Source organism: Notolepis coatsorum (genome assembly GCF_963971535.1).
Source record: "Notolepis coatsorum genome assembly, chromosome: 1".
NCBI lineage: Eukaryota > Metazoa > Chordata > Actinopteri > Aulopiformes > Paralepididae > Notolepis > Notolepis coatsorum.
In genome coordinates, this window is record NC_140165.1 from 84,922,247 (window position 1) to 84,938,996 (window position 16,750).

Here is a 16,750-nt window from a genome sequence, read left to right on the forward strand (position 1 = left end):
TGTAACAATACAATCCAAGCCATCTCCTTCTGCAATACATATGCTATTTGCATATCGTTGCATCAGCAATGTTTTTAGGTATTGATTACTATATGGGATGGAATCGACCTTAGACAAATACTCTTGCATTTTACACCTAAGTGCAGAAACGGTCAGCTGTCCATCATCATTCGTTTCAAAGTAAGCACACATTTTTGAGAAGGCTTGTTCTTGGTCCTCATTCTTTGGCCTTCCAGACTTTCTCCGCTTTGGATTACAATCAGGCTGAAATTCCATGGGAACATCACGGTCACACCGGAAATGTGTGCTACAAGCATTGTATAGTCATTTTAAGCTCCTGGGCGCCAGTTTGGACGCCATCTTGAAAATCATGCCTTTCCGGAAGGTGTATTTTCCTAGATTTTTAGTATGTTCACAAGCATGTTTAGAGGTACCAGAATCAAGTGAAAAATCATAGTTATATATTTTTTTCTATTGAGATATATAGCCATTTTAAGCTTGGTCTGCCGCCATTTTGGACGCCATCTTCTCTATTTGAGATATAGCCATTTTAATATCTCCACCGCCATCTGGGACGCCATCTTGGAAATGGCGGCTTTCGATTTTGGTCGACATTTAGTATGTTATTTAGCACGCCCAATACTATCGGAATCCATCGAAAAACCTTTTGTATCAATTTTTTTTTGGGGTAAGTGCTTTGACTATATGTTGCACCCTTCTGTTGCTAGGGAACAGGACCCAATTGTATTTTTATTGTTAGCAAACACAACAGGAAATAATCTTTGGTCCTGTCACTTTCTAACAGTAGACCTAAAATCAAAACCTTTTGAAAATCTTTGAAAAGGTGAACTATTTAGTTTGTTTAGCTCAGTTCAGCATTTCAATGAATATACTTTAGTCATGTACTCGTTGACCAACACGGCACCTTTAGCATGCACTGGAAGTTCATCTGGGCTCTTCATACCCCAAAGACGGTCAACAGGTGACAGAGAATTCACGTTCATGAACGTTAGATATTTTATTGATCTGAAGGAAATGTTTGTCATATTGCTGCTAAGGTATACAATGACAAGACTAAAGAACAAAGGCATGTTATAAGACCGTTAAAGAAAAGAGTGCTACATAACTCTGGTTTCTAACTTCAGTGAACCCCCGCTTTCAGAATATAAATTCCTAGACCCAATAATTTGAAGAAAAAAAATATGAATGTATGCAGCATTTAGACCGCTGGCTTCAGAGAATAATTTGTGGACCCATTTAAAATGTTCCCCAGAACCCACACTTGGAAAACAGTGTGTAAATACCCGTCAATATCCTACCATGATACAGAAGATTTGAAGTGCCTGACCAACCGCCCGCCCCAGTTCCAATGCCCCTCACAGTAGAGAATAAGTTATTTTGTTCACCATCTTTATTTCACACAAAAAAACCACTGCTCCTTTTCTCAGAGAAGTTACTGGCAAGTAATACATACATTTTTTATAGCGCCTTTCAGGAAAACCCAAGGTCGCTTCACAGTCAAGAGGGCTAGGGAAAGGGGGGGGGGGAGGGCAGGTGAAGGGATAATGAAACCTAATCTAACTAATGGGGAAAAGCCTTGGTGAAAAGGTGCATTTTGAAGGTGTCCAGGGTTGGGGGCCGTTGCGGATTTCAGGGGGGAGAGTTCCAGAAGGTAGGGGACGCCGCGCTGAAGGCTCAGTCACAGAAAGTCCGCAACCTGGTGCAAGGGATGGAGGCGACCCAGATCAGAGGATCGTAGGTTCCGGGATGGAGTGTGCTGGTGGAGGAGATCAGACGGGTATCGGGGGGCGAGGGCATGGAGGGACTTGTAGGTGAGGAGCAGGAGTTTGAAATAGATGGGGAACTTGACTGGGAGCCAGTGGAGGTGATGCGCTACTGCTGCCAGGGCTTTGTGAGAGTGAGAACCCTGGCAGCAGAGTTCTGTACATACTCGAGCCTGTCCAGGGCTTTGCTGGGTACCCCGAACAGGACTCCATTGCAGTCCAACCAGGTGATAAATGAGTGGATCAGGGTCTTGAAAAAGGCCACAGGCCGAAACGTTGTGTTAAATGAAACTTGGGAACACTGCAGACGGTGTGCAGACTTCTTTTCACAAACTTTAACTATTTTTTAGTCAAGCACCTGTGACTACACTTTGAATGTGCGTGAGCCTTTTCTACTATGGATCAGGGTCTCAGCCGCAGAATCTTGAGTGAGGGTTGGAGACGGGAGATGTTTTTGAGGTGGTAGAAGGCAGACTTGTAACGGATTTGATGTGGGAGTGAAATGAAAGTGTGGAGTCGAGGGTGACGCCCAGGTTACGGACTTCGAGAGACGGGGAGATGGAACAGCCGTCCACATGGAGTTACAAGTAACAACGAAGGAAGAGCACAAAGCATAAAAGGGGGCATTTATGCTACACCGGTAAACATGTGCGGTGCTAGCGGAGAGTGAGGATTATAAAAATTACGTGTTTTTAAATCGACCGTGAATGAAAGTGTCAATGCAGTTTGTCATTTTAACAGCCGATACGCCTTCTTAAATGCCATTGTCCCCGACAGAGCGGTGTGACGGGGAGCTCAGATGCGTTTCACTTGCTGGTGTTATTAGCATTTGCTGAAAAGCTAGCTAGTTGGAACAACATCCGCTTTAACGTTATATCAAACCAGACCAGATGATCGCCCTTCCTTTCAAGGACTGGACACTGGCCGTCTATCAACAATAATGCACCCACGGTGAATCTGATTCAAGCAAAGTAGCTACCGACAGCGTTAGCCAGCTAACATTATCAAATGTCAATGTGAAGAACCTTGTGGGGAAGACAAGCTAGTAAACACGGGTCAGCTAGCTTAGCTTGATAACGGGATCTAAAAGTTGGCCACAGTTGGGGCTATTCATAATCCAGCAATAATGGCTGCAGAGCTGCAAGCAAAGTACAGCAAGTTGGCACAGGAGTATTCCAAGGTAAATAACTTTTCCCCCAGTAACGTTACATCGTCTTTCCATCTAGCTCACGTTAACTGGCTAACTTAAGTGTTGTCACTGACTGACCGACCTCTTGCACACAGGCACGCAATTAATGACATGTTGCCGGACAGCCATACCGGTGACAATGTTTAGCTAGTCATAGTATTCCCATGATGCGTTTTGCCATACAATATGGCAAATGCCCCAACTCATTGAGCACAGTTGTCAATTAATGATACTAATCTATACAATCACCGGTTGTTGAATAAATACCATTACTTTCTAGTTATTACACAAAAAAAAGGAGTACATGTAAAACATAATATGTAAAAAAAAAAAAAAAAAAAAAATATGAAATATTGAAAAAAATAATAAAATGTATGCACTGGTATCGGATCAGTACTTGGTATTGGCCGATTAGTTCAGGTATCGGAATCAGGAAGGAAAAATGGATCGGAACATCTCTAACCAGTATATCAATACCAGGCTATAATACATAATCTATCAATTAATGCCAGATGCAAAGAACCAAGCGCAATACTAGTATTTAATGATAAGGGAATGATCGCCTAATCAGTTAAATTTTCCGAATAAACGTAGCCGTCAAAAAGAGCAAATATCAGCAGTATTATTCAATTTATAATTATTTTGTGCTTAACATTATTTGCTTGCTCTTCATGTCTTGAAGGTGTGAGGGAAGTAAGTGTCCTGGAGGGGGGGGGGGGGGGGGGGGTGGGCACATGATCTAATTAACTTTTATTTGATAAAGTATGTACATGAAAATAAAAGGCAATAAACAAATTCATAAAAACTGTCAATATCAAGTTCATATTGGAGAGTACTCAAGGACTTTGTCAGAAAAAAAGTGCAGTCAGTGTCAATTTTCTCATTAGTTAGATATGACTTTCAGATACCAAAATGGTAATACTTGGAACGGATACAAAAACTATTGAACATTTTAAATCCAGCCCCACGTGAGCCATCCTGACGTGGCAGTCACTGATCTCATCCACCACTCTATCCCGCCTGGCATGAAGCCACAGCCGCTCCAATATCCTGATCTCCATACAGTTCTGCCTCTCCAGTCTGCAATAAGAGAAAAAAGTTATTGATGAGCATTGACTCAGGGTTTAAAAATATCTGTAACCAGGGCTTTCCCCAAATGGTATAGCAGCACCACATGTGTAGAAAAAGAACACTAGTATAATTTATTTTGCAATTCAAGCTTAGGGCCAGCTTAGAAACATGCACATCATTATCCAATACATGATTGCTCAGTCCTCTGCATGCATGTGTTCACGTTCAACCATAAACCAGTGTGCAACCTTATTCACTGTACTTGGAATAAATAACTTATTTGCCATTTTATTTAAAATATTTTACATTTGCAGGTCCAAATGGCTCTTTACTGCATTGTTTTTGCATCCATAGCTCAACCTGCATCATGTGTAACACCAAATTCTTACCTGGATCCTTGTCCTGCCAGCTGACGACCCTCGATATTCTCCCCACAGTAGACTTGATGTTGACTGCATTGTGACTCCCAGGTCTGCCTGAGCAACAAAACAGGTTTGTCAAGAAAACAGCGGAATGGGTCGTCTTCAAAACAGAGGTTTTACTGAAGTGGTCACTCAGACATCCAAGGAAGGTTTGGGCCATCTTTGGTCTTACAAGACCTCTGGTGGAAACTACGAATGTCAGGAAAGAACTTCATCATAGTGAACCACAGGCCTGAAGTAAAACAAGACCAGTGTTTATGATGCCAGCTAGAAGATATTGCATGAAGGAAGCAAAACGTACCGCAGTTGTTGTTAGTAGATGAAGTGAAGCGACGTCAACCATATGAAGACCATTACCAGGAGTGGCTCCAGTCAAACTCTCCCAGCAAGTTTCAGCTCTTGGTTACAGCAGACATCCCCTGGTGAACCTGTAGGAAACATTGAAACATTATCAAAAATGTGTTTCTCACAAGAACAATTTACTACGTTTGTCGATTTTAATTCGCTCAGACATCCAAGGAAGGTTTGGGCCATCTTTGGTCTTGAAAGACCTCTGGTGGAAACTACGAATGTCAGGAAAGAACTTCATCACAGCGAACCGGAGCATCAATATGGTTATTATTAGCATTAGTTCAGAGGGGGAATACCTGCCAGCACCATTTATAAAAAACCTTATGAAACGGTTTCATAAATCAGTGAAAACATGAAGAAACGCATTTAACCTCTTCGCCAGTGCGGCCCGTCGGCGGATCGCAAATGACATCTGGTCATAAATCAATATTTCCAGACTGTTCTATAAAAGTAGCGATTTTTATTTCAAACGTATTCAAGTATAAACATCATAACCATGTCACAACAGCATGTATAATGTACCGTACTTTTCGCACTATAAGCCGCACCTGACTATAAGCCGCAGCAGCTAAATTGAATGATGTGTACATATATAAGCCGCACTGGACTATAAGCCGCAGGTGTTTTAATGTTTAATTACCATATGTAATTAGCATTGGGACACAATACTGTCCGACAAATAACAAGCATTAACTCATTTACAAGTTGTATTAAGTTTAGCAAATAAGGGAACAGATAAATAACATTTCAATGCAGTCAAAAAAGCAATATTTAGATGTTTACATTTTCGAGTTTGGTCACGTCGAGTCACATATAAGCCGCACCGTTATATAAGCCGCAGGGTCGAAAAATGGGGAAAAAAGCCGCGGCTTATAGTCCGAAAAGTACGGTATATTATTATCAATACGTTAGTTTAGGATTAGGTTAAAGTGTTATTAGATAGATTTTCCTTTTCGAAATGTCTGTATATTCCGCGAGAGGAGACTATTTTGGAAAACCTTGAAGTCATGGGAATTGTATTTTTTTGCAGCCATTTTGTAGTGGACAATGGACATCCAGAGCTCTGGATCTGCGTTGGAATTTGTCAAAACTACACTTCCTGAACAGATCTATGGGGTTCAAGGTTCATAGTTCTGCATCTATTATTTTAATAACTCTTATTCGGGATAATATACACCACAAAATGTAATGTTATTGACAAATATTGAAACGCAGTTAGTTTCTCTTCCCTATTGTTAGCATGTAGCAACAATTAGATCTGAAATTAGTTTCAAAACGGTTGCACTGTGGTGAAAATAAAAAAGTACAGGATTTTCAGAAAATAGGCTCCGGGTGGAAGAGGTTAATCATGTTTAGACTGGGTAACATAGCGTTCTGAAATACTTAAGCTATGCTTACCTTCTAAGCCAGACGGTGGCAGCATCTTGGCATGATGTAGTGACAGATCTATGGTGTCCCAGAGGTTTATTGTCAGAGGTCACAGCACACTAGTCATCTTAAAACCTGTTGGATACCGTGTAACATTAGCAAAAGGACAACATTTCTCAATTTTACTACAGTAGGTGGATTTAATTTCACTCAAGGAAGGTTTGAGCCAAGAAAACAGCAGCATTTGAGGTTTTAATAAAGTGGTCACTCAGACATCCAAGGAAGGTTTGGGCCATCTTTGGTCTTACAAGACCTCTGGTGGAAACTACGAATGTCAGGAAAGAAGTTCATCATAGTGAACCACAGGCCTGAAGTAAAAGACAATACCAGTGTTTATCACACCAGCTAGAAGATATTGCATGGAGGAACCAAAACATACCGTTGTCGTTAGTAGATTAAGTGAAGCGACGTCAACCATATGAAGACCATTACCAGGAGTGGCTCCAGTCAAAATCTCCCAGCAAGTTTCAGCTCTTGGTTACAGAAGACATCCCCTGATGAACCTGTAGGAAGCCATGAAACATTATCAAAAATGTGTTTCTCATAGGAACTATTTACTATGTTTGTCGATTTTAATTCGCTCAGACATCCAAGGAAGGTTTGGGCCATCTTTGGTCTTGAAAGACCTCTGGTGGAAACTACGAATGTCAGGAAAGAACTTCATCACAGCGAACCGGCGCATCAATATGGTTATGATTAGCATTAGTTCAGAGGGGTTATACCTGCTAGCAACATTTATAAAGAACCTTATAAAACAGTTTCATAAATCAGTGAAAACATGAAGAAACGCATTTAATCATGTTTAGACTGTGTAACCTGGCTAGCATTCTGAAATACTTTATATGCTTACCTTCTAAGCTAGATGGTGGCAGCATCTTGGAGTGACAGATCTATGGTGTCCGAGAAGTTTGTTGTCCGAGGTCACGCTTGTCGTCTTAAAACCTGTTGGATGCAGTGTAACATTAGCAAACATTTCTCAAAAAGTCCACTACAGTCTGTACATTTAATTCGCTCAGACATCCAAGGAAGGTTTGGGCCATCTTTGGTCTTGAAAGACCTCTGGTGGAAACTACGAATGTCAGGAAAGAACTTCATCACAGCGAACTGGAGCATCAATATGGTTATTATTAGCATTAGTTCAGAGGGGGAATACCGGCTAGCACCATTTATAATGAACCTTATGAAACGGTTTCATAAATCAGTGAAAACATGAAGAAACGCATTTAACCTCTTCCGCCAGTGCGGTCCGTCAGCGGTTCGCAAATGACATCTGGTGATAAATCAATATTTCCAGACTGTTCTATAAAAGTAGCGATTTTTATTTCAAACTTCAAGTACAAACATCATAACCATGTCACAACTAGGGATGGGTACCGAATTCGGTACTTTTAAGGTACCGAACCAAAACACATCGGTACTACCAAGTATTGATTAAAGTGAGATTTTTTTTTACCTTTTTTCTTTTCATGTCAATGTTCACGCACAATATATGCTTACCTACGATTTGACTTGATTCAACAACTAAGCAGTTGGAGCAATGGCAAGCCGAAAACGGTCGAAATTGTAGTCATTTGAAGCTTGGATTTTTTTTTCACAACTGAGGTAGGTAAATACATTTTTTTGAGACTAAAGTACCGAAAAAAGGTACCGTTGGGTACCGGTATCGATTCACACCGGGATAATATACCACAAAATGTAATGTTAGACAAATATTGAAACGCAGTTAGGTTCTCTTCCCTATTGTTAGCATGTAGCAACAATTAGATCTGAAATTTGTTTCAAAACGGTTGCATTGTGGTGAAAATTAAAAAGTACAGGATTTTCAGAAAATAGGCTCCGGGTGGAAGAGGTTAATCATGTTTAGACTGGGTAACATAGCGTTCTGAAATACTTAAAGCTATGCTTACCTTCTAAGCCAGACGGTGGCAGCATCTTGGCATGACAGATCTATGGTGTCCGAGGTTTGTTGTCCGAGGTCATAGCACACTAGTCATCTTAAAAAACCTGTTGGATACCGTGTAACATTAGCAAAAGGACAACATTTCTCAATTTTACTACAGTAAGTGGATTTAATTTCACTCAAGGAAGAGGTTTGGGCCAAGAAAACAGCAGAATTTGAGGTTTTACTAAAGTGGTCACATCCAAGGAAGGTTTGGGCCATCTTTGGTCTTACAAGACCTCTGGTGGAAACTACGAATGTCAGGAAAGAACTTAATCATAGTGAACCACAGGCCTGAAGTAAAAACAGACAATACCAGTTAGGGATGCCCCGATCGATCGGCCACCGATCGTTATCGGCCGATAATAAGTATAAATATACGATCGGTGATAATGCTTTATTTTCACCGATCAGTCAAAACCGATCGAGCGGAGATCTCACTCGCAGAGTTCCGTCTCAGACACATGGAGCTGGAGCAGCTCCTCCTCCTCCTCCTGCCCCTCCCTTCCCTGTGTAAAGTGTAAACAAACAAGCTCGGGCAATAGTCTGCTCTAACCTAGTGCATGCGAGCTCCGTGAGCTAACGTTACTGTTTAAACAGAATGACCCAGTCAACTATTCACTTTTAGTTTAATACATGAGGCATTGTTAACGGTATCTAGCCGGCTAGCTACTGATAGCTCCTGATATCAACAAATGCTCCAGCAATAGTCTAGTAGACGTGCATGATAGCTCATGTTAGCTCACTGTTCAAAACGAAACGTCCCATTAATCTAAATAGTTCACTGAGGCGTTGTCTTAACGTTATCTAGCAGTAGCTACAGATACCTCCTGATATCAATGTCTTATAACACTGATTCGATGTGTATTCGAGCTGAGGGCATGTTGAATGTGATCAATAGGGTCCAGCTGCAGCTCCGGAGAATCCTGGCCGTAGCTGGAGGCTACTCGAGTACACACAGACAGTGGAGCTGTTTGCAGATAGCGAGCATTTTGACTTGTGGCGATGTCTCGCAGATAATACAACTACAAGTATGATTATATAATATATATATATTTTATTAAAAAATAAATTATAAAAAATTGTATTTTTATTTTTTTAATCAAAAACGATCGATATCGGATCGGTATCAGCCGATATGGCTCAAGACGATCGGTGGCAAAAAACGTGATCGGGTCATCCCTAATACCAGTGTTTATCACACCAGCTAGAAGATATTGCACGAAGGAACCTAAACATACCTTTGTTGTCGTTAGTAGATGAAGTGAAGCGACGTCAACCATATGAAGACCATTACCAGGAGTGGCTCCAGTTAAACTCTCCCAGCAAGTTTCAGCTCTTGGTTACAGCAGACATCGCCTGATGAACCTGTAGGAAACCATAGAACATTAGCAAAAAGTTGGCCTCATAGGAACAATAGTGCATTTGGTGATTTTAATCGCTCAGACATCCAAGGAATTGGGTTCTCATGGATGTATATGTAACAAGGAAATGCACAGGTGTCTGGCCTTGGCTTGGACAACCATGCCACTAACCAGAGGAGGAAAAAAAGGGCCTCTTCAGCCTTGGACTAAAAACACTCGATGTTATATTTAAAACCCCACCTAAATAATGTCCCCAATTATATAAGGTATAATATATATATATATATTAAAACCCAACGTCAACTGAACATTCTCAAGCCTGAAAATATTCCCAGTCGCGCTCAAGAAATATAGTTATATTTCGTATGGCATCGCTCCCGCTCTGAGCCTTACGAGATACTCTATATCGCCTGTGATACCTAATGTATCTCCCACGAACAAAAACACATGCACCCCACCTGTATGGGGCCCCGCCCCTTATGGTGGCACCACCCATATAATCATGACTCTGGTCATGACACACCCTTCCTCTATTTTCGTCCCAGCGTACTGGATGCTTTGCACCATGCGAGCTAGCGGAGTGAAAAGATTAAGGAAGATTAATAATGTTGGAAGCTTACCGGAGGTTGCTGGCCCCTGGCATCTTCGACGCATGTTTTCGGCGACACGACGGGCCTGTGATGTTCCTCGTTTGATGACTGCACATCGAGGTTCAGCTGTACAAGGCTGGCTGTCGGGCCAGCTTGTACTCAGGTAGGCCCTGTGTCTTCAGGCATGGGTATTAGTGTTAGTAATGCTGGTTTGTGTTGTTAACACAACCTTGTTGTGTGTTGGCGCCAGGGGCAAGATGGTTTGGTGAACGTTCTCTGCAGGGAACGGTTTCCAAGCTGTCTTGGGCGTGCTGCTAAAACATCTAAAGCTATGCTAACATGCTATCGCTACTGCCGCATGCTATCACTACTGCTAATTGCTATGCTGTTTTAATGTCTCCGCCGTGAGATGTTGTCACTCTCCCGCCTCTTGCCCGGTTCATCAATGAAGGTCAGTCGGTAGCTGTTGTGGGGTTTTGAGTTCTATTTACCTTTTTCGGGTAAATGGGTTGACAACGGGGTAGGTCGTGGCTAGGTTCTAGCCAGGTATTACCTTGTGTTCCGGCGGGGTTTGTTGAACGGTGTTCCCATCTGGGTTGGCGTCGGGTAGTGGGGCTATGGGTCCAGCCGACATGGTAAACATGTTGCGTGTCTGTGCACAGGCAATTGTTGTCTTGGGTTCCACATTGCCTGGCGTTAGGCTGCAGTAGTATAAGGGCAGGGCCGCTTGGGAGAAATGTGAGGCCCTGTGCGTTTTTAGACGCGAGGCCCCCCATCTCCTGGGGCGGCCCTGTGTAGGGGGCTATTGTTTCATTTTGTCACTCTGCTATGAGAAGGTCTGTCTTGCTACAGCTTTCTCTCCTCTCAAACCATTCATACTGACGGTCAATCGGTATACTGGGGGAGTAGTGCGGGGGGGGGGCTTTGTTTACCTTTTTTGGTAAATGGGCTAAACTAGGGCTGGTGTTCTGTTGTGAATATTTTGAATGAAGACGGGTCTGGTCCGTCTCCCCTTAAACTTTGTGTGTATGGGTTTGCTCATTCTACAGTTTTTGTGGTTTAGCTCTTTTTATTCATTTAACCTTTTCATGGTCCACACCACAGTGGAGGGTGCTGTTTGCAATCACCACTGGTGCTCCATGTTAACGTCAGTCCTTTGTTTTTGATATATTGAAACAATGCCCCGCCCGGCCGACACCATGGGTCGGCCTGGCGAGTGGCTGGTGGGCTGTTAAGGCTTGTACCGCCACGGTATGGAATTGGCAACGATTAGAACTGTGTTCGAATTGGTGTTTTTTCTATTACAGAAATGGTGTCTGGTGGAGGGGCCTTGAGGGCCGGCCGACGTCGACACATCGCGCACGGTGTTGGTAAACCACTCCGTCGAGGATGTTGACGTTATTAGCTTTGACCCAGCCGCAAGCTATAACCGCTCAGGGTTCCCCTCTCCGCAGGGGATTTTGGTCTTCTGCTGGAGCGCGGGCGGTATTGTCCTAGGCCCTACACCGCCTCACACCGCGCAGCCAGAAGAAGAGAGAGCACGGCCTCGTCAGCGGCGATGACGGGGCCCTCGACAGGCGGCCATGTTTCCCCCGCCAGTGGTGCCCTGGTTGGAGAATCGACAGGGTATCGCGAGGCCGACAGTCTTGGCGGCCGAGGGATCGGCCATTTTGGGTGATTTCGGTGTTGGTAAACCACTCCGTCGTCATTTTGCCGCGAGCAGCCCGCTCCCCGTTCAATCCTCTCTCTGGTATCCCCAGAGGCGGGGCTCTGAGCGTTCTCCTTTGGCTGCGGGCCGCGAACCTTCATTGAAGCGTATGCGGCCCCATTCTTCGCTTCTCATGGAGACAGGGGCTGACACCCAGTTGATGGCTGAGCCTGGGTCTGTCCGTGAGAATGTTGTGCTGTCAAGCGGCTCCCACACCTTGAACTGTGTTGGTTGAGCCTGGTGTTACGTCTGTCAACTTAAGTGTTGTCAGCAGGGGGGCTCGAAACCTTTTGAGGCACACAGTGCGGGCTTCCCCGGCCTCGCCTTCGCCAGGCCAGGTATCATGTTGGTGCTCCCACTCCTGGAATATTGGCAAGTGGTCGCAGCTCACATGGTTTGGGGTGGTAGTGATATCACTGCAGGGCTACGGTGTGTAGGAACCCATGGGGGCCTTACACCTTGCATGTCCGGCTGCGGAACAACTCCTTCAGCATGTTCTGGAGGGGTGTTCAGTGGGGGGGCTTTTTTGATCGGAAGCCCCCCGTATCAGACAGGCCCTTTTCTGTCGGGGTTCCCCCTTGGGTGCGATTGCCTCGTGGGTGGTGTCAGGGTCAGGTGTTCCGACACGGAACGCGCTCCTCGCACGATTCCAGGGTTGTCTTCGCACAGCGGGGGGGACCGGGCCAACTATCTACAGTTCCTGGCGGACCTGCGCCACGTGACGGCGGGTGCGTTGGGAGTGTCGTCACATATGACTACGGCAGTACCATATGTCGAGGTAGATGGAGAGAATGGTGAGGCGGGGACTTGTGTTTACACAACCCCACCCGTTTTCAGGTTTGGTACAGACCCTGTTGTCGGGGTCTCCAGCAGGGACAGCTCTGGTCGACGAGATCCAATCTCTGTGGACGAAGCAAGCCATCGTCGTGGCGTTCTCCTCCCGGTGTTCTCTGCCCGAGAAGTCGGGAGGGAGGGGTGTAAGACCCAGGCTGGACCTGTCCCATGGGAAGGTTCAGCATTTTTTGGATCGTCTCCTACCTGTTGAACACTGTCAGGTGGGGGTCTGGTTCTCCTCCATAGACCTGTAGGATGCGTATGCGCATCCCCGATCTTCCATCCTAGGGCTTACCTACGCTTCCTTTGCAGGGTTAGCGTATGAGTACCAGAGGCTGCCGTTCGGTTTTCTCTGGCTCCCCGCATCTTCACCAAGTGCGTGGAGGCCGCACTGGGGCCTCTGCGTCATCCGGGGTTACGGAGTGTTCTGCCCTGATGACGTTCTGGTCCTTCGCGGTCAAGGTGGATCGTCAGGTCTCGTACCAGGCAGGTCTCTACCAGCCTGGGGTTGCTGTAGACTGGATGTAGAGTATTCCTCTTCCCAGTCAACGGTTGGAGGGCTATGGGCATCCATCTCGGAGCGTGTTGTCAACACGCTCGGGAGGTTCCGTCCTAGGACGGTTACGGCGCTGTCTCACGTCGCGTTTTCACCGACGCCTCCCTCGCTGGTGATGCGTCGGGCCAACGCAGTAGGGGGCAGCTGGCAAACCATGCTGCCCGGTCTGCGCTACGTTCAATGTGTTGGTGTTGAAAGCGGTCCTTCTGGTCCACAAATGGTGTTGATCAGGACGGACGATACGACGTCAGTGTCGTGTATCGACAGACAGGGAGGAGTACGCTCCCCCTGTCTGCACCAGGCGGCGGGCGGCTGGCTATGGGCGTCCTCCATCTGCGCGGCCTAAGGGCTCCCCACATCCCCGGCAGGGAGAATGTGGGTGCAGGTGTACTGTCGCGGGGCGGCCCTCATCCTGACGGGTGAGGATTGCGTCTGGACATGGCCAGGCAGGTCTGGGACCGATGCCGTGCCGCCAGGGATTCTTCCCCATACATCTGTTAGGTCAGTTGTTGGGACGGGTACGTTGAGGGGTGCAGGTTCTTGATCCTGATGGTGTTACCATCTGGAATGCGCATGCTCCCTCCACTGTCGCGCTTACGCGGGCAGATGACGTATGTTCCAAGTGTGGTGTAAGGCGGGGGGCCAGGACTCAGTCTCCTGCCCCCTGGTTGCTGTCCTTAGTTACCTCCAGTCTCTCCTTGATAGACTGTCGGTTTCGACGGTGAGGGTATATGCAGTAGCTATATCCTCCTATCATGAGGGGTTTGAGGGGATGTCTTGTTCAGCCACCCTCTTGTGAAGCGTTTCCTGCTTGGCGCTCGACGCGTTAAGCCGGTGCAACGCTCCTTGGCTCCGACTTGGGATCTTCAATTGGTCCTCGGTCGGTTGTCCTTGGCCCCGTTTGAGCCGCTCGAGCGGGCGCCGTTGGGACAGCTGTCCTTCAGGACCGCGTTCCTTCTGGCTGTCACTTCCGCTAAACGCGTAGGTGAGCTCTGTGCTCTCTCGGTACGTCCAGAGTGCCTGTCTTTTCGGACCGATTGCGGTGTCACTCTGCGACCTAATCCTGCTTTCGTGCCTGAGAATATCCGGAGTTCCTTCCGCTCCCGGGATATTGTGGTTCAGGCGTTTCGTCCTCCTCCTCACTCTGGTGAGTTAGATGCGGGCCTTCACCTGTCATGTCCAGTCCGTGCTTGGGGATTTACCTCAGCCGTACTCAGGATTTCAGGGTTACCGACCAGCTTTTTGTCTGTTACGGTGGGGCTCGTGCTGGTAAGGCACTGTCGGAGCAGCGCCTGTCCCATTGGTTGTGCGAGGGTGTTACCCTCTGCTACACGCTGGCTGGGCAGGATCCCCCTGGGGGCGTCAGGGCGCACTCCACTCGTGGGGTGGCTGCCTCTGCCGCTCTCCTGGGTGGGGCCTCGGTGGAGGACATCTGTGCTGCAGCTTCATGGTCCTCGCCGGGCCCCTTTGTAAGGTTTTACCTCATGGACATGACCGGGGGTTCTGTCTCCCAGGCGGTTCTGGGGTCTGTGGCCTTTCCTGCTTCCCGTCCTTTGGTCGGGTAGCGGGAGTGTATGGGTATGGGCCGCAGTGTGTTGAGTCACACGTGGTTCCGCCTGTACGGTGTGTTCAAGGGGTTCTGGCTCCCTCTTGTTCGCATTCAGGTGGAGTTGACTGCGCCCCCCCTTCGTTAGGAAGGATGGGGTGACAGGGCTCCCCGCACCCCTTGATGTGGGCTTACGGGTCCTCAGGGGGTACATCTGTCGGGTCTCGCACCCGCTCTTCCCCATTATCTCGTAAGGCTCAGAGCGGGAGCGATGCCATACGAAATATAACGATAGGTTATGTAGATAACCTAGTTATATTAGTATAGGCTAAGCTCCCGCTCTGCGCGCCCTGAGTTCCCTCTTGAGGGATCTTTTCCTGGGACGGGTTTTTGGCGAGGAAGGGTGTGTCATGACCAGAGTCATGATTATATGGGTGGTGCCACCATAAGGGGCGGGGCCCCATACAGGTGGGGTGCATGTGTTTTTGTTCGTGGGAGATACATTAGGTATCACAGGCGATATAGAGTATCTCGTAAGGCTCAGAGCGGGAGCTTAGCCTATACTAATATAACTAGGTTATCTACATAACCTATCGCTAATATGAGACACCATCTCAACCTTGCAGTGTGTTTTGAGAATAGATTGCCATTTCAAAAAAAATTGGGTGGGTACTAGCCTAGGAGTGGAATCACAGCAGGGAGTAGGCCTGTCACGATAACACATTTTGCTGGGCGATTAATTGTCCCAGAAAATTATTGCGATAAGCGATATTATTGCGGTTATGAGTTTTTTTTTTGTTGAGAAATTTATTTCCCCAAAGTTTTCAATTAACCTTTTTTCTTTTCCAATACAATAATAGCATAATAATGCAAGGAAACCGTTTCAAAGTGCAATAAACCTTTATTTAACATTGGAAGACATTTTAAATATCCTAAATAAAAGAAATGCTCAGTTTGATTGTTTATTATAAAACAAACTGAAACTGGAAACAAGCCCTCTGTCTGGCTTTTTGTGTCATCCTTTTAACATGTACATGTATTATTAATGTACCTTGCGGTACCATGTACAAAATGTTAATAAAGTATGAGGAAAAACTGTGGAAATGTAATAAATAAAAAGGCAGTGAAACAATAATCAAATAAACACCAAAATATATACTACAGGGATTAAAGCAAAAAAAATTCTCCCGACTGCTTTTTTTCTGGCCAAGTCATATTCTTATTTTAACCTCCACTACTGTATTTTTCTTTTAATAGCGTTAGTGTTTTAAGGGAGCCTACTTGTAGAGCCTACTGTCCTGACTGTGACTATAGACCCTACTGTTGTGGTTGTTGTGCCAGGCAGGGAGGCTGTGTGCTGGACAGTCTCCTCCCCACCGTTTGTATATATTTTTTTTTACCACCCACTCACCCCCTCCTAATGTACAGTCTCCTCCTCATCATATGTATAGGATCTCTGGGTAACAGTACTGTATATTTGCATATCGTATATGTGACAAATGTAACAGTACTATTATTATATACCTGTAAGGCATGCATGTCCCCATGTCATGATGTCATGTATGTTGTGTATGTCATAAATGTCACAATGAATTGAAAATGGGGGACCCTGCTGCAAATATAATTGCGTTATCAATTGTTTTTAAGCTCAATAAACGTCTTTCTCCCATTTGTCCGGGAGATCTCTGGGTGATTAAAAAAAAAAAAAAAAAGGTAGTGTCTTAATGTAAGTAGTGAACTGGGGAAGTTTCAGTGTGATATATATTAGTTCACCTGCAGTGTCTCCCCTTTAAGTTCAGTTCAGTCTTAGACCTGTCCTCTGGTAAGGAGGTGAGAACTACAACATGTCACCCCTGAGTGACAGTGTGATTGAATGACCTTCGTCCAGCTTCAGAATACAGTTTTTTATTATTAATTCTTTATTTTCTTTCTCTCTCTTTAATCTTATTCGTATGTCACAGGAGTGCA

General features: G+C 45.6%; 2 long non-coding RNA genes across 2 annotated transcripts; both read right to left on the reverse strand.

Annotated features, from left to right (window-relative positions):
* Positions 1 to 3,936: 3,936 nt before the first annotated feature.
* LOC311231498 lies at positions 3,937 to 4,894 on the reverse strand. Its single transcript, XR_014619874.1, has 3 exons — positions 4,768 to 4,894; positions 4,434 to 4,520; positions 3,937 to 4,053 (listed from the first exon to the last, which is right to left on the reverse strand). It is a non-coding gene; the product is annotated as an uncharacterized lncRNA (long non-coding RNA).
* A 1,734-nt stretch (positions 4,895 to 6,628) lies between these two features.
* Positions 6,629 to 8,244, reverse strand: LOC311234237. Its single transcript, XR_014620079.1, has 3 exons — positions 8,153 to 8,244; positions 7,096 to 7,187; positions 6,629 to 6,748 (listed from the first exon to the last, which is right to left on the reverse strand). It is a non-coding gene; the product is annotated as an uncharacterized lncRNA (long non-coding RNA).
* Between the last annotated feature and the right edge of the window lie 8,506 nt (positions 8,245 to 16,750).